The sequence below is a fragment of the Callithrix jacchus genome, chromosome X (assembly GCF_049354715.1).
Source record: "Callithrix jacchus isolate 240 chromosome X, calJac240_pri, whole genome shotgun sequence".
Taxonomy (NCBI): Eukaryota; Metazoa; Chordata; class Mammalia; order Primates; family Cebidae; genus Callithrix; species Callithrix jacchus.
The window spans coordinates 71,820,871-71,837,580 of NC_133524.1; the positions used below are offsets into that span (position 1 = coordinate 71,820,871).

The 16,710-nt window shown below is 38.3% G+C and overlaps 5 pseudogenes across 4 annotated transcripts in view; 1 reads left to right on the forward strand and 4 right to left on the reverse strand.

Moving 5' to 3' along the window:
* LOC100411992 (rab11 family-interacting protein 1 pseudogene) overlaps positions 1–4,544 on the forward strand; it is a 26,791-nt pseudogene extending 22,247 nt beyond the window's left edge.
* The window catches only part of LOC100403415 (ATP-dependent RNA helicase DDX18 pseudogene), a 365,505-nt pseudogene that overhangs the window by 276,751 nt on the left and 72,044 nt on the right, over positions 1–16,710 (reverse strand). The window lies entirely within an intron of this gene.
* Positions 1–16,710, reverse strand: part of LOC144581236 (biogenesis of lysosome-related organelles complex 1 subunit 5 pseudogene) — a 340,887-nt pseudogene that overhangs the window by 252,133 nt on the left and 72,044 nt on the right. The gene's annotated exons all lie outside the window — the stretch shown is intronic.
* LOC100409123 (spindlin interactor and repressor of chromatin-binding protein-like) overlaps positions 1–16,710 on the reverse strand; it is a 339,975-nt pseudogene that overhangs the window by 252,133 nt on the left and 71,132 nt on the right. The gene's annotated exons all lie outside the window — the stretch shown is intronic.
* The window catches only part of LOC100411275 (E3 ubiquitin-protein ligase makorin-1-like), a 145,428-nt pseudogene that overhangs the window by 57,586 nt on the left and 71,132 nt on the right, over positions 1–16,710 (reverse strand). The window contains exon 3 of the transcript XR_616475.5: positions 1–16,710. This exon is cut by the window's left edge and continues 37,203 nt beyond it; it is cut by the window's right edge and continues 57,940 nt beyond it. The product of XR_616475.5 is annotated as an E3 ubiquitin-protein ligase makorin-1-like (transcript).

Here is a 16,710-nt window from a genome sequence, read left to right on the forward strand (position 1 = left end):
GGGAAGGCTTCACTAGAGTCCTTACCCACCACAACACTCCTGCCCATTCCTATCATCAAACAAGGGCAATTTTGTGAGAGCTTTGGTGGGAAATCATTAGGCATTCATCCACCTTACAGTCCTGATTTGGCTCTTTCTTTTTGTTTCATAATCTTAACAAATCTTTAAACTGCACTCATTTTTCTTCAGTTCATAATGTAAAATAGACTTCATTAACTTGATTAAGTTCTCAGGACCCTCAGTTCTTTAGGGATAGACCAAATGGCTGGTATCATTGCTTAAAAAGTGTCTTGAACTTGATGGAGCTTATGTTAAGAAGTTTATATTTTTATTTTTTAGTTCCATTTTCCATGATTTTTTGAAGTCCCCTCATATATTATTAGGGAATTGCAAATTAAAACAATGAGATGCCACTATGTACCTGACAAAATAGCCAAAATCTAGAACACTGACCACACCAAATGCTGTCAAGGATGTGAAGCATAAGGAACTCCCATTCACTGTTAGTGGAAATGCAAAATGATACAGCCACTTTGGAAGACATTTTGCAGTTTCCTACAAAACTAAACAGGATTGCCATACTGTGTAGCAATTATATTCCTAGGTATTTAACCAAATGAGTGGAAGTTCATGATAACACAAAAACCTGCAAATGAATGTTTGTAACAGCTTTATTAATATTGGCCAAAACTTGGAAGCAACCAAGGTGTCCCTCAATAGGTACACAGATAAACATTTTATGTCCCATCCACAAAATGAAACATTATTCAGCAATAAAAGGAAATGAGGTATAAAGTCATGAAGAGACATGGGGAAATTTAATTTCATATTGCTAAATGAAAGAAACCAGTCTGTTAGTTTATTTTATAAATCAGGATATGGTTTATTTTGGTGAACATTCCATGTGTACTTGAAAAATTGTGAATTCTACTACTTTTGGTTATAGGACATTAGGACAAGTTGATTCTAGTGTTGTTCAGATCTATCTTTATTAACTTTTTAGCGAATTTATTTAGCTCAAATTAATTTTTTAGCTAATTTTTTATTAAGAATAAAGTATTGAAATCCCAAATATAATTGTGAATTTGTCAATTTCCCCTTGCAATTCTGTCATTTTTACTTCTGGTATTGTTATGTCTTTATCAGAGGGCCATTTGCCAAGAAGTGCCATCTTTCTCCCTGATGATATTCCTTCTTCTGAAGTCCACTTTTGTTTATATTGTCATTCCAACTTTCTTTTGACCAGTGTTTGCACAATATATTATTTTTTTCTTTTTCTTTATAGTGAGTTACTGGCAGAAAGCATATATTTGGGTCTCTAGGAAGAGTTGAATAACTATTTAATGCCTTGTGACTATATAAGATTTCTATTTTTTCTTGAGTAGGTTTTGATAATTTATATTTTGCTAGGAATTTGTCTCTTTCCTCTAAACTTTCAATCTTATTGGCATAAATTTTTAACACTGTCCCTTAATCTTTTTAATCTTTATGGTGTTTCTCAATATGTTCCCCCTTTTATTTCATAAATTACTTCTATATACTTTTCTTTTTGTCTTGATGAATCTGCCAAATGTTTGTCTATTTTATTACAACACTACAATAATCAAAATAGTGTGGTACTGGTGCAAAGACAAACATTTAGAATAATAGAATAGAATTGAGACTGCAGAAATAAACTCATATATATATTCAATTGAATTTCTACAATGGTGTCAGGATCATACAATCAGAAAATAATATTTTTCAAAAAATCACTTTGGGACAATTGTGTAGATACATGTAAAATAATGAAGCTGGACTCCTCACACTACATTGAAAATTAAGTCCAATTGATTACAGACCTAAATACAGGAGCTAAAACTAAAAATTATAGAAGAAAAAATAAGAGTAACTCTTCATGACTTTTAATTTGATAATGAATTCTCAGTAATGATACCAAAACAAAAGCAATATAACAAAAAATAAAGTAAAATGACAAAAGACAACTTACAAAATGGGACAAGATGTGCAAATTACGTATCTAAAGGATCTGTTATCCAGAATATAATTCTTACAACCTAACAACAAAAAGACAATAACTCATTTAGAAACTGCAAAGAACTTGAATACACATTTCTTCAGAGAAAATATACTAATGGCCAATAAGCACATGAAAAGATGTTGATATCATTAATCATTTAGGGAAATGCAAAATATAATCACAATGAGATACCACTTTACAAATGGCTATAATCAAAAAGAAAAACAGAAAATAAGTGTTGTGAAGATGTGGAGAAATTTATAACTTCATACATTGCTGGTAGGAATATACAATGGCACAGCCACAATGGAGAACAGTTGAGAAGTTCCTCAAAAAATTCAATGAATTACAATATGACTCAGCAATTCTACTCCTAGGTATATATTATTATATAGAAAAATAAAAACTTGTGTCCACTGAAACCTTGTATACAAATGTTCACAGCAATATTCTTCATAATAGCCACAAAAAAGTAGAAACAACCAATCAATGGATAAATGAATAAACAAAATGTGGTACAATAAAATATTTTTCTCCATGAAAATGAATGAAGGCTGGGCATGGTGGCTCATGCGTGTAATCCCAGTACTTTGGGAGGCTGAGGCACGTGGATCACCTGAGGTCAAGAGTTCAAGACCAGCCTGGCCAACATGGTGAAACTGTGTCTCTACTAAAAATACAAAAAAATTAGCTGGGCCTGGTGGCAGGCACCTGTAATTCTGGCTACTTGGGTGGCCAATGCCGGAGAATTGCTTGAACCCAGGAGGCAGTGGTTGCAGTGAACTGAGACCACACCATTGCACTCCAGACTGGGCAACAAGAATGAAACTCCATCTCAAAAAGAAAAAAATGAATGAAGTACTAATACATGCTATATGGATTACCCTATAAAACATCCTAAGTTAAAGAAACCCATGATAAAAAGGCATCTATTTTATTATTCCATTTACATGAATTACCCAGAACAGGGGAATTCATAGAGACAGAACATAAATCAGTGGTTGACAGGAATGGGGGAAAATAGAGGTGACTGCTTAATGGATGCAGGATTTTTGGGGGTGATGGCAATGTTCTGGAACTAGGTAGTGGTAATGCCTGCACAACATTATGAATTTTCTGGTGGTAGGACAGCCATAGAGGCCATGGGTCATGGCAATCTTCTCAGATCAGTCAGCCAAGGCATTATCATCCTGTTCTTAATGCCCTCAGCAGGTCCGGGGCTATGTGGTTCCCAATCCACGTGCAGGTGACAGTGTTGCAGGCATAGGGCCAGGGGCCGAAGGCCAAAAGCCTGAGGGTACAAGCAACATGTACCCAGTGATTCAGATGGGCAAGGAGAAGTATGCCATCTCAGTGTCAGAGCACAGCCTGGGCACACCTGTGTGGCTGGAGGAGGTCACCTTTGAGCTGCTGCTGCTACTGTTCCTGGGCCTTGCCAAGGTGGACCTGCAGGAGCTGTACCCAGACTAGGGCAGCAAGAAGATGCAGTGGTATACCTTGAAATCCAAACCAGGAAAGAAGGATAAAGAGGAGAAATTGAGGTTGACATTCAGTTTTTGAGAAACAACATGACTGCCAGTATGTTTGACCTTTTCATCAAAGACAAGCCTCGAAATCCATTTGGAAAACTTAAAGACAAGATCAAGGGAAAGAATATGGATAGTGCAACAGATGCTGCCTCTGCCATAGTCTCCAGCACTACACTTTCAGTCGACAGTGATGATTAGTCTTCATCCAAAGATAAGAAGGATCAAGACCTTGTTTTCCAAGTCAAATTTGCAGAAAACACTGTTTTCCTGGTCCATGTCTGCCCTGACAACTTCAAAGCCAAAGTGCTGCTTCATCTGGGAGACTTTCAGTCCCAGTGGAACAGTGATAAAATGAAAGGGACTCGTCTTCAGCTTTGGATGTCATGTCTCACAAGATAATATCAAGTACATATCTTAAGCCGCTAAATGAAATCAACGTCACCCTTCCCAAAATGGAAGGACTCCCCTTTTGGCGGTCTTCATCAGAGAATGAAGTCCTTTCCCACTCTAATGTCTGTATCAGTGGAAACCATGTTAAACTGGAGCAACCAGAAACCAAAGGTGAGAACAAGTACAGCAGTCCTTTTTTCTACCTGAAGCCCCAGGGCTTTACAAAGAAGCATTTATTCTCATCTATCAAAAACCTGGCTGCTCAGTCTTGGAAGGAACCTGGGGAAAGAAGTGGGATGTCTTATGACAGGTGGTTCTTTGAGTCTTTCACCAATAACTCTCTGAAGTCCATGTCTCTGCCATCCTACTGACCACTTGTCTGTGAGGACATTAGAGAAAACATGGCTCCAGAAAATTTGGAAGCTGCAAAAAAAAACCAGAGAGAGCAAGAAGCAGAACAACAAGAGTCTTCTTTGCTTTCTCTGGTGATGAGGAAGGACATGGCTAAGAACAGTGAAGGTGAAAACCCTCTTACTGTCCTGGGGAAGAAGGAAGGCATTTTTCATAATGAATCAATTCACAGGCATCTTACCCCCTTGTTATAAAATTGTGAAGAGAAAGATGTCATATTTTTGGATTGCTGTATTTTATGCATTTATTTTTGAGGCAGAGTCCTCAGGTACCTGGAACCACAGGCATATTCCACCATGCCCAGCTTAAAAATTTTTTTTTGTAGACATGGGGGTCTCCTTATGTGCTCAGGCTGGTCTTGAACTCCTGGGTTCAAGCAATTCTCTCTCCTCGGCGTCTCAAAATGCTGAGATTATAGGCATGAGCCACCACAAGCAGCCAATTGCTATGTTTTTAAAACTAGATTTAAAGACATATTTAAAAAAAAAAAAAAAAAACTAGGGCACCTTTCCCCTTAACTGAAAGCACTACTTCAGTTCTTCAGGGAATTTCATCAGAATTCACCTAAGATTGGAATTGGAATGTTTCTGTGTTGCTCGTTTTTTCTACAAGTTATAATAGAATCTCATCAAATCTTGATGCTCTCCCAAGGGAAGAATATCACAGGCCAATGGTGTGGATGGGGTATGAAATGATAGCATTTACTAAATCGGTAATCTCTTTTATGTATGTTCTTGTTATATTTAGGTTAAAAATCAAGACGATTGGCAGCAGAACTCCTCTTCAGGATTTTGTTTGCTGTGGTATGAATGATACTATAACTTGATGTATCTAATTCGCTTTTTGTTTGTGTTTTGAGACAAGTCTCACTCTCTGTCAACAGGCTCTCACTGTCAACAGGCTAGAGTGCAGTAGTGCAATCTCAGCTCACTGCTACCTCCACTTCCTAGGTTCAAGTGATTCCCGTGCCTCAGCCTCCCAAGTAGCTGAGATTACAGGCACATGCCACCACACCCAGCTAAGTTTTGTATTTTTAGTAGTGACAGGGTTTCACCATGTTGGCCAGGATGATCTTGATCTGACCTTGTGATCAGCCTGCCTCGGCCTCCCATAGTGCTGGGATTACACCGCGCCTGACCCTAGCTTTTAATTATCTATAGCTATTTTATTTTATCTCCTTTAGTAATGGGGACCACTGTAAACTTCTCAGATTACTTGTATATTTGTAGTGCTATGAAACTTATTTACACACTTGAAAACTGTATATTCACTGGAATTCTAACAATAGACATGTATATGTAAATGTTTGTTCCACATTATGTTTTTTACTTTACATAAATGTAATTTTTTTTGTGATAACCCAGGTGCACCATGGGGGCATGTGTACTTTTAATGATTGGAAAGCTGGTGTGGAAAACTGGTGTGGAAACCTGTATTTTTCACTGGGGTGGTTGGCTTGGAGATATCTGTTCCTAAGACCTGGGGTGGGTGACTTAGTGTGAGAGGAACATCTGGATGGAAGAGTAAATTCTTGAGCTCTGAAATGCCACTTGGGAACTCTGGAGAATGAAGGACAATTGATTTCAAGGTGTCTGGCTTCTGCCACTGATGGAAAGTAATTCAGTTTATAGCATTCCTGCTTTTCCCAAAGTAGATAACCTGGAGGTTATTCAATTAATAACCATCCCTGAGGACTCGATTTTGGGGGAGGGATTATCTAGGAGAAGCTTTACCCTGCTCTGAGCCATCAGCAGAAGTTGGTGAATTGGAGCACAGGAGAATCCCCCAAATGGATTGTCTCAAGGCATAATCAGCTATACAAGGAGAGCTGGGACTTGCCTCTAGCTTCTGCAGGCGCTCACCTGATGGGCCCTGGGGATAGAGGGAGGGGTGGTCTGGAGGAGCTGGTACAACTCTAAGCCTGGCCTCTCTGCCTCCAGAAAAAGCAGTCAGGACTTGAGGGAAGCATCAGATTAAATACCAGTGATCAGTTGGAGGTCAGCTTCCTGAAATGTCAATCCTTTTCCCAACTGTTTCATATACTCTCATTCCTTGGACTTTGGCAGATGTCCTGCCCTCCTCTTTCATTCATTCCAGTGTGTTAACCTCATCAAGGCAGCAAAGTAAAAAAGAAAGCAAGTCTGCCCTTTGCCATACTGAACAGCTATGGACCCTGAGGGGCAGGGCACATGCCTGTATGAATGAAATACAAGTGTGCGCTTTCCAGCTTTGTTGAGAGTAGGAACTCAAAGGGCCAGAGAGGAAGGAAGGTCCATTATACTCAGCCACATGCACCATCCTCCCTCCTTAGGTCCCTTCTCCCAATCAACCTTTTTCTTTTTTCTAGAACTACTAATTATCCCTCAAGAGCAATTAGTTATCCCTTGCCTTAGGTGGAGAACTTAATGCCTAGAAGCCACACAAACCTCAACTCTGGTTTCTCCTTATCTGTGTGAGCTACTTAACTGACTCTTCCTCCCTCCAACTCAAGGACCACTCTTTGTTTTTTAGATCATAGAATTATTTCCTGCTTTGTTACTTTGGGAATTTTTCATTTATTTTGTGTGTGTGTGTGTGCGTGCATGTGTGTGTGTTTTCTTTTTAGAGACAGGATCTTCCTCTGTCACCCAGGCTGGAGTGCAGTGGTACAATCATGGCTCACTACAGCATCAACCTCTCAGGCTCAAGCAATTTACCCACCTCAGCCTCCGCAATAGCTGGAGTCTTGCTATTTTAGCCTGGTTGGCCTTGAACTCCTGAGCTCAAGCAATCCTGTCTCAGCCTCCCAAAGTGCTGGGATTACGGGTGTGAGTCACCACACCTGGCCAGGTTTTAAGAAGTAACCTGGGCACAGTGCAGTGGCTCACGCCTTTGGGAGGCCTAGGTGGGTGGATCTCTTGAGCCCAGGAGTTGAGAGACCAGTTTGGGCAACATGGCAAAACCCTGTCTCTACAAAAAATAAATTAGCCAGGCATGGTAGTGCATGCCTGTAGTCCCGACTACTCAGGAGGCTGAGGCAGGAGGATCGCTTGAGCCAAGGAGGTCATGGCTGCAGTCTTGGCTCACTGCAAACTCCACCATCCGAGTTCAAGCGATTCTCGTGCCTCAGCCTCCCAAGCAGCTGGGACTACCGGCATGCGCCACCACACCTGGCTAATTTTCGTAATTTTCTGTGAAGATGGGGTTTCACTATGTTGGCCAGGTTCCCCAGGTTTTGTTTTTAAGAAGTAACCTGAAATTTCCTACAACACTGAATAAAGTGGTACTACCTCCCCACCTCCCCCCAAAAAACCCCCATGAATTTTGTGTGGGAATGAATACACCTTAATAAAGAAAATCAATCAATGCAATGGGCTATAATGACAAAGAAAAACACATGATTATCTTAATGGATTCAGAACAACTATTTAACAAAATTGAATTATCAACTCACGTTCTTAAAACAATTCTGAGAAATCTAGTAATTGTAGGAAATTTTCTTAAACTGTTAAAGAATATCTACCAAAAAACTTACAGCTAATATCATACTTAATGAAATACTGAACACTGCCCCCAGGCCCCACTAAGATCAGAGACTTGGCACACACGTGTGCTCCAAACACTCCCCTTAGCTTCTTACTGCCAGTCTTAGCCAATGCAGTATTTCAAGAATACATAAAAAGCAAGCATTCACATGTAAATAGTAAACTATACAGATACCATTGTATGTAAAAAATGCCAAGAAATATACATAAAAGTTCCTATAATTAACGAGTTTAGCAAAATTGCAGGATACAAGATCAACATACCAAAGTGACTTTCAGATGCATATATACCTATCTGTTGTTCAATCACATCAGTGTGTTCTCTCTATAAAAGATGAACCTATTAAGATTCCCACTCTGCCCTTCCTACTCACTTCCTTTTCTGTCCCCATAAACTGTCTACTATATTTTTACTTTTATATTATCAACGTAAAAATTGTGATCTTTACATTTACATAGTCCCAACTGTCAACATTTTTAATCATTGTGTTGTCTAGATGTGTTTTATTAAATTGAAAAACAATAAATGCCATTAAATTTTTAAAAAGTGATTTTATTTCTATATACTAGTAACAAATGTTTGAAAATTAAAAACCGCTACCATTTACAACAGTAGAAAATGTATAAAACATTTGCTATAAATATAAAATATGTCGAGGATCTGTATACTGAAAGTGAAAAAAAAAAGACCAAAATAAATATATGGCTATACCATATTTGTGGCCTAAAGACAAAATATTGTGAGGATGGAAATTTTCTTCAAATTCAATAGATCTAACTCAATCTCAATAGATACCCCAGCAGCAGAGTTTTTTATAGAAAGTAACAATTCTATAATTTATATGGTAAAGCAAAGTAGTAATCAACATGATTTTTGAGATGGATGAAGTTGTACATACTATCTAATTTTAAGATTTCCTATAAAGTAATTAGGAAAGTGTGGTACTTGTGAATTGATAGCAATGAAACAGAATAGGCAGCTCAGACTTAGACCCAAACAAATACAATTAGTTGATTTTTGACAAAAGTCCAAAAGCATGCAATAAAAAAGAAACAATCTTTTAACTGATACTAGAACAATTAGATAGCCGTATTTTAAAAATTGAACCCTGACCCATAGCTAAACTTTATACAAACCTTTATTTAAAAAGGATCATACATATAAATGTAAAACTTAAAATTATAAAATTCCTGGATGAAAATATGAGATAATCTTCATGACATTGGGTTAGACAAGAGTTCTTACATTGTACATCAAAAGCACATCAAAAGTAAAATATTAATAAAGTGAATCATATCAAAATTAAAACTTTTGCTCTAAAAAAGGCAGTGTTCAAAGAATGAAAAGACAAACCACAGACTAGGAAAACCTATTCCTAAATAATGTATCTGACAAAGGACTTGTATTAATATATTTTTTAAAAATCTAAAAACAGTAAGAAAAGGAATAATCCAATAAAAAGTGGAGCAAAAGATCTGAACAGACACTTTTCAAAAATATATTATCTTTAACTGTAAGATCCTCATAAGGTTTGAAGTGATATACTGATTTGATCATTATACAATGTACACATGTACTAAAACATCACATTGTATCCCTCAACATGCACAACTGTGTATCAATTATAAACAAAAAAGGATAATACCATATATCATTAGGGAATTACAAATTCTAACAATGATTAAAATTTCAATGAATGTATATATATATATATATATATATAAAATTTGGTATTTTATACATATATATATATATATATACATATATAATGTGGTATAATACCAAATTACCAAATACTAGTAAAGATATGAAGCTACTGAAACTCTCACGTATTTGTGATTGGAATGCAAAATGATAGGGAAACTTTAGATAACAGTCTTGCACTTATTCCCACTCCAAAGCATTTACTCTATAAAAATGAGCATTTATGTCATACAAAACTTGTACCTGAAAGTTTATAGCAAATTTGTTCATATTCACCAAAACCAGAAACATCTTACAAGTTCATCAGTTAGTCAATGGATAATAAAACTGTGGTACATCTACACAATGAGGTACTAAAAGTGATAAAATGAAATGAAATAATTATCCACAAAACATGGGAGAATTTTGACTGCGTTTTACTAAGTGAAAGAAGCCAGACAAAAAGGGTTACAAATTGCATGATTCCATTTATATGACCTTTTGAAAAAGGCAAAACCATAGGGATGAAGAACAAATTGATGGTTTCCAGAGATTGAGTATGGGGCAAGGGGTTGAATACAAAAAGAGCCACCAAGATAAAGTATTAAAGTGACAGAACTTCTCTGTATGGTACTAGGGTAGTTACATGACTGTGCATTTGACAAAACCCATAGAACCATTCACTAAAGAGTGAATTTTACTGTAAATAAGAAATAAAAATTTTAAAGAAATAAAGGTATTTTTTACCTATTAAATTAGCAGAGATTTACAAAAATAGAAAGGCCATGTTTTGATGAATGTATGGAGGAATATTCACATTTATACACCACTGGTGGGAATGTAATTTGCACAACTGTATTGAGGAAAATTCAACACCACTGTCAGATGCCCTAATAAATGCTCTCATCATCCAAACCAAATAATTTTAATTCTGGAACTTTATTCTAAAAAAATAACTATAGATGCACATAAAGGTTAATGTACAATGATGTTCTTCATTACATTTTATAAGTAAACTTGATAATCAAAATGTCCAATAACATATCATCTAAATAAACTGTTTAATCCATATGATAGTATGTAGCACTTTATACTATATTTTTCAAAGAATGATAACATGGAAATATGCTTGTGAATTTTCAAATGAAAAAATTAGATAATAAAACAATATATACCATATGATGTCCATTTTCTTATAAAACCGTGTTGTATACATAATTTTTAAAAAGACTGAAAGGACATACACCCAAATGTTACAAATTATTGTTTTCTGGCTTGTGAAATTGTACATATTATTTACTTTCTAATTCATACTTTCCACTTTATTTTTTAACAACAATCACCTGTTACATATATCATGAAGGAAAACATTTTTTTAATTTAAAAAAAAACAAGCCCCGCCCAATCTAGTTAAGCCCATGATCTTTTCAGTTGCTATCTTCACTCAAAATGTCACACTGTTGTCCACTGGGTGCTTATTGTCCTCTTGCTCCTTTAGGTACTGCACTCACTGGTGATAAACACTTGTCAAAGTGAGAGCACAGGTGGCCGCATCCCTCCAAGTGCATTAAATCTTTCAGTTAAACTGGCTTAGTAAGCCATAGGCTGATATTGGGATCAATTTCCATGACCCATATAGGGAACCAATGTTTTTAAAACCTATAATGCCCACCTTATGTAATTTGGAGTTTCCCCTCTTCTAAATCTCTTCTATGAAAGAATCTTTTGCAATCCTTCTCCAAAGCAGCTCTTTTTATTTTAGATATTCCATCATGCCCTGGGGAATGACAAGTAGTAAGTAGGTCCAAGAATAGACTTTTCATTGTACTATTTCCTTATGCCAGATGTGGTGTTTGGGTATGCCTGGAGCCATTCTGTCCACTGTCCCTGTCTCATCTCACCTATCTACTTTTTAAAACTAGCTATTTAGTACTACTTGTACTATCTCCTGTGTACTTGGTCTCTTTAAGGGAGGTCACAGACCCCTTGTTACAGAATCAAAGAATTCCTATAAGTTACAAATCTTGTTTTGGGGTGTTTCTAAATTGGGTCAAGAGAAACTTCCACAAGGGCAGCTTAACATGAGAATAGTGGCTGGCAATGACTCTCACACGTAGCAGCAGAGGTATTACAGTGCAACAACTTCTCTCCAATCTTCATTAAAAAGTTATGGATTTATGAAGTAAGTCTCACTGTCTGCTTCAAAGGATTACTCCAAATCTATTGAAGTAACAGATTTTATGGCATCTCTCACTTTTCTCTTTTCCTTCCCTCCCTCCATTCCTAAGGGCAGTAAGTTCACTCTTAACTTCACTTACAAGTATCACAGATCTCAGGTTTGCCTCATTCATGTAAGCTTCTCAGTCCAATATCCACTAAATTAGGTCAAGCATCTGTAATTCCATTTTGGAATTTCATAGCCACCTCCTCTTTCCTATTTTGTAAAATATTTATTTCAGTAAGTTTTGGGGTACAAGTGATTTTTGGTTACAATGGAACAGATTGGAGAACCCAGAAATACAGCCAAATACTTACAAGCAACTGATCGTTGACAAAGCACACAAAAACGTAAACTGGGGAAAGGACACCCTACTTAATGGTGCTGGGAAAACTAGATAGCCCATATGTGGAAAATGAAACTGAATCCATCTCTCTTACCTTATACAAAAATCAACTCAAGATAGAACAATGGCTTAAATCTAAGACCTGAAACCATGAAATTTCTAAAGTATAACCAGAAAAAACTTTTCTGGACATTGGCCTAGGCAAAGAATTCATGACTAAGACCCCAAAAGCAAATGCATCTGCCTCTCTTTTATATCCAAGGGCAATATGAATGTAATTTGCAATACTCTCTAAGGTTTCATTTACTCATTCACGATAAAACTCCTTCCAGATGGGGGCTTATTAGAGACAAATGGCTGAGGATGAGAGAAAGCAAAAGAGACCTACTGAAAGTCATCAAGGTGGGGAAAATAATGGAAGGTCAGTGAGAGCAAGAAATTCACTAGAATAACTCTAGAAAAGAAAAATGAGGCAAGAGTCAGGATAAGGTAACAGGTATGACCAAAGGTGTTCTGGGGATTCATTAGAAATGTATTTGAGTCAGGCATAGTGGCTCACGCTTGTAATCCCAGCACTTTGGGAGGCCAAGGTGGGCAGATCCCTTGAGGTCAGGAGTTGGAGAACAGCCTGGCCAACATGGTGAAACCCCGTCGCTACTAAAAATACAAAAATTAGCCAGGTGTGGTGACATGTGTCTGTAGTCCCAGCAACTCAGGAGGCTGAAGCAGGAGACTTGCTTGAACTCAGGAGGCAGAGGTTGCAGTAAGCCGAGATGCCAAGATCACGCTACTGCACTCCAGCTTGGGCAATAGAGCAAGGCACCACCTCCAAAAAAACAAAAAAATGCACAAGAATTTCCACTTCCCTTATACCCTATCTTGCCCATCCTCAAGAGAGACAAAAACTAACCAGGACTTCTGATATTGTTTTTGTTCATATCTACTATAAGTCCTAAACAAGGACATATCTAATGACCAAATCAGAAGGGGGACCTGGGATGGGGAAAGCCCTCCTTTTGGTATTTTATAACCAGCATAAATCCTGGGGCTGGAGTTTGCAGGGTTGCTGGTCTTGGCTACATCTCCAATGGCTGACATGAGATCAGGTAAGGAACAGGCATCAGAGTAATCAATTTGAGTATTTTTCAACTACAGCAGTAACTATGACAAATTCAACCTCAAACTTAGCATTCATGCCTCTCTGAGTCTTAAGTAACGGGAAGAAAGTACAAATGAAAGAAGAGGGTGACTCCCAAAGGCATATACATGGGAAAGTGCTGGTGGAAGGAGAAAGTTATAGCTTTCACTGATCTCATCAGTGATATGTCTTAGTCATAAGCAAATATAAGCACAAGGATTGGGTTACTTTCAAATCAGCTGACTACTTTCCTTCTATGAAGCTGGGTCATTTATTGCTGAAATCCAAACCCATCTCTGGTGGCCTATATTCCAGCAGTGGGGGTCCACAACATTACTGAAGACCTAACAGACCAAGTACTCTGTCTTTTAAGGAATTTTTTTTTTCTGTAAACATGGGGAGCTGTGTGGGAAATAACTGTTCACATATACATATCTGTGAGTATAATAACTTCTGAAAAGAGACAGGAGAAAAGAGAAATCTAAGCATGCATTTGAAAATAGCAACCTGTGAACTGGAGAGGACCTCAATAGAGTGATCCCTTTGTTGAATGATGCTTTGTGAAGCTGAGATGAAGAGAGGCTATAGTCATCCCCTGCTACTTCTTTCCTTTTCTTCTCCCTCACATGAAGTCTTCTACCAGCTTCTCCTGAGGAATAAATATAAAGCAGATCCTACAAAGGGGTTGTTGTCTGAGGGCCTGATCACTTTAACACAGTGGTTCTAAAACTTTTGGAATATTGAGTCACTTGAAAAATATAAAAGACATGGATCGTCTCCCCAGTAAAATGTACTCAGAAAAAAAATGTCTGCATGCCATGTCAAAGGTTTTATAGACTCTCTTCTCCTAAACTTTACCTTCAAAGTCCTTAAGGCCATCTCTCTGCCTCAATTTCCAGCCCTCTTCCCTAACAGCACGGGGAAATTCTACAACATGGACCACTAAATTAGATGTATTCTGACCCTAGAATGAATTTTACAAAGTGGTTGTTACTCACCTATTGATGTGAGCTTTCTTTTGTCTACCCTTTATCCTAAAAAGCTGAATTAATTAATAACATTGTGTCTTGTTCTGGTTAATCAATATGTGTGTACTATGACTAGGTTTTTTTGTTTGTTTGTTTTTTTAAGAGCAGCACTAGCTCACTCCTCAACTCAGAGGCTCTGAAGCCAAAGTACATTATGGAACATGGCCAACAAACACTTGTAACATGTAACAAACTTAGGTCAAGATCAAGGAAAAGTTTAGATCCTAAATAAATCTCTTTATGCTACTTCAAGCTGACCAGCCTGAGCTCCTTTGAAAAATTAAGAGATGGCCACAAGATTGCAGCAGTGCTAAGGGCCAATGGCTCCCCTAGCTGTACTTACCAGGAATTGTTGCTCATTCTCCCACTCCCAAAGAGTGACAGATCCAAAAGAGGTGAACAGATAGCATTTAGCAAGGTGTCAGGCATAGAGCAGATACTCAATAAAAGAAAAAATCACCACTGTTCTAAAGCTCATCTACTATCCCACTACAGTCTTTCTTCTCTAGTATTTGCACAGTTGTCATGTGCCAACCTTCAAGTCATTCCTCAAAGTCACTGAAGACTTTTGTACCTGGCCCAGAGTTCAGTCTAAGCCCAGCTTCTACTACAATCCTGAGTTACTATAACAGTCATGTAGGCCGGGCGCGGTGGCTCACGCCTGTAATCCCAGCAATTTGGGAGGACGAGGCGGGTGGATCACGAGATCAAGAGATCGAGACCATCCTGGTCAACATGGTGAAACCCTGTCTCTACTAAAACTACAAAAAATTAGCTGGGCACGGTGGTGCGTGCCTGTAATCCCAGCTACTCCGGAGGCTGAGGCAGGAGAATTGCCTGAACCCAGGAGGCGGAGATTGCGGTGAGCCAAGATCGCGCCATTGCACTCCAGCCTGGGTAACAAGAGCAAAACTCCATCTCAAAAAAAAAAAAAAAAAAAAAAAAAAGTCATGTAAATGATCATCTGACATCCTAGCTTCACAGGTATGTTAACCACTCTAGTCTTGAAGTCTAACGCTCCAAAGTCTACTGTGATTACAGGTCCTATCACTCCAGTTTTCCAATTACTCAGTCCTCACCTTGTTCACATTAAAGCCTCTTTTTGGCCCAGACTGAGGCCACTCCTGACCTTACTTCCATGTCCAGTTTGGATTTTTTTTTTAAACAGACTCTCACTCTGTCACCCATTCACCCAGGCTGGAATGCAGTAGGCAGAATCTCAGCTCACTGCAACCTCCACCTCCTGAGTAGCTGGGATTACAGGCATGTGCCACTACACCCAGCTAATTTTTGCATTTTTAGTAGAGACAGGGTTTCACCATGTTGGTTGGGTTGGTCTTGAATCGTCACCTCAAGTGATCTGCCTACCTCAGCCTCCCAAAGTGCTGGGATCACAGGCCTGAGTCACCACACCTGGCCTTAGTTTGGATTCTTAAATCCATTTCTGTATAACTGCTCTCTTGCTAGCTGTCCACCCCTCAATCAATTGAGGCAACGAAACACTGCTTGTGACCATGCCCCAAAACCATTTCATATTTTCCTGAGTTTCTCACCCAGTTTCAAACTCGTTTCTTACTTTGATATACCATAAACTCTCCTGTTAATGGTCTCACTCCAGTGTTTTGTCTTGAACGTTCCTTAGAGACTCTAGTTCATATACAGCCCTCTAGTCTTTCTGTATCAGAAGGTTTTGTCTCCATATTCCTGTTCCTGGTCAGCTTCCTCCACCTCTACAATTACAAATCTTCACCACCCTTGCCAAATCCTCTTCCTTATCCCTATCCCTGTCTCTGTGCTCCAGCAAAGAGGTAGTTCCAGTTACCTAAGGCTAACCCTCCAACTACATGTGTTCTAGAGCCATAAATTTCACCCTTCCAGCTTCACCTGCCTCATCTTTCAAGATCTTATTCCATCTATTATTATCTCTCTCTTTCTCACATCTACAATTACTCCCTTCTCAATTCCTTCTGCCCATGGTCTGCACACTCAATTTTTTTCTCATGTTAAATGATTCACTGTAAGGCCCTGAAGAAGTGGCTTTAACTTGTGTTCTGGTTGTCATATCTACAGCCAGAAAAGCTTCTCACTAAATAATGATTAAGTACACTAAATAACATAAAGAAAATATGAACCTGGTGAAAGGTGAACAGGAAAGTGGAGGCCTACCTGTCAGTGCAGGTAAGGGGATAGCTGGGGTAAAGTTGAAAGGGGAAAACTTTAAATATCGGCCACAGGAGCAAACCTCAGACTGTGAGGATGAGGTTTCTGTTCAGACAATGAGCACTCTGGTCCAACCCAAGGAGCAACTAACAGCAATTACAGTAGCAGCAGCAGCCATGCAACATCAGCAAGTAGCCAAGACTAAACTGCAGGCATAGAAATGAAGTATTTCATAGACAACACAATAGCAAATATGACATAT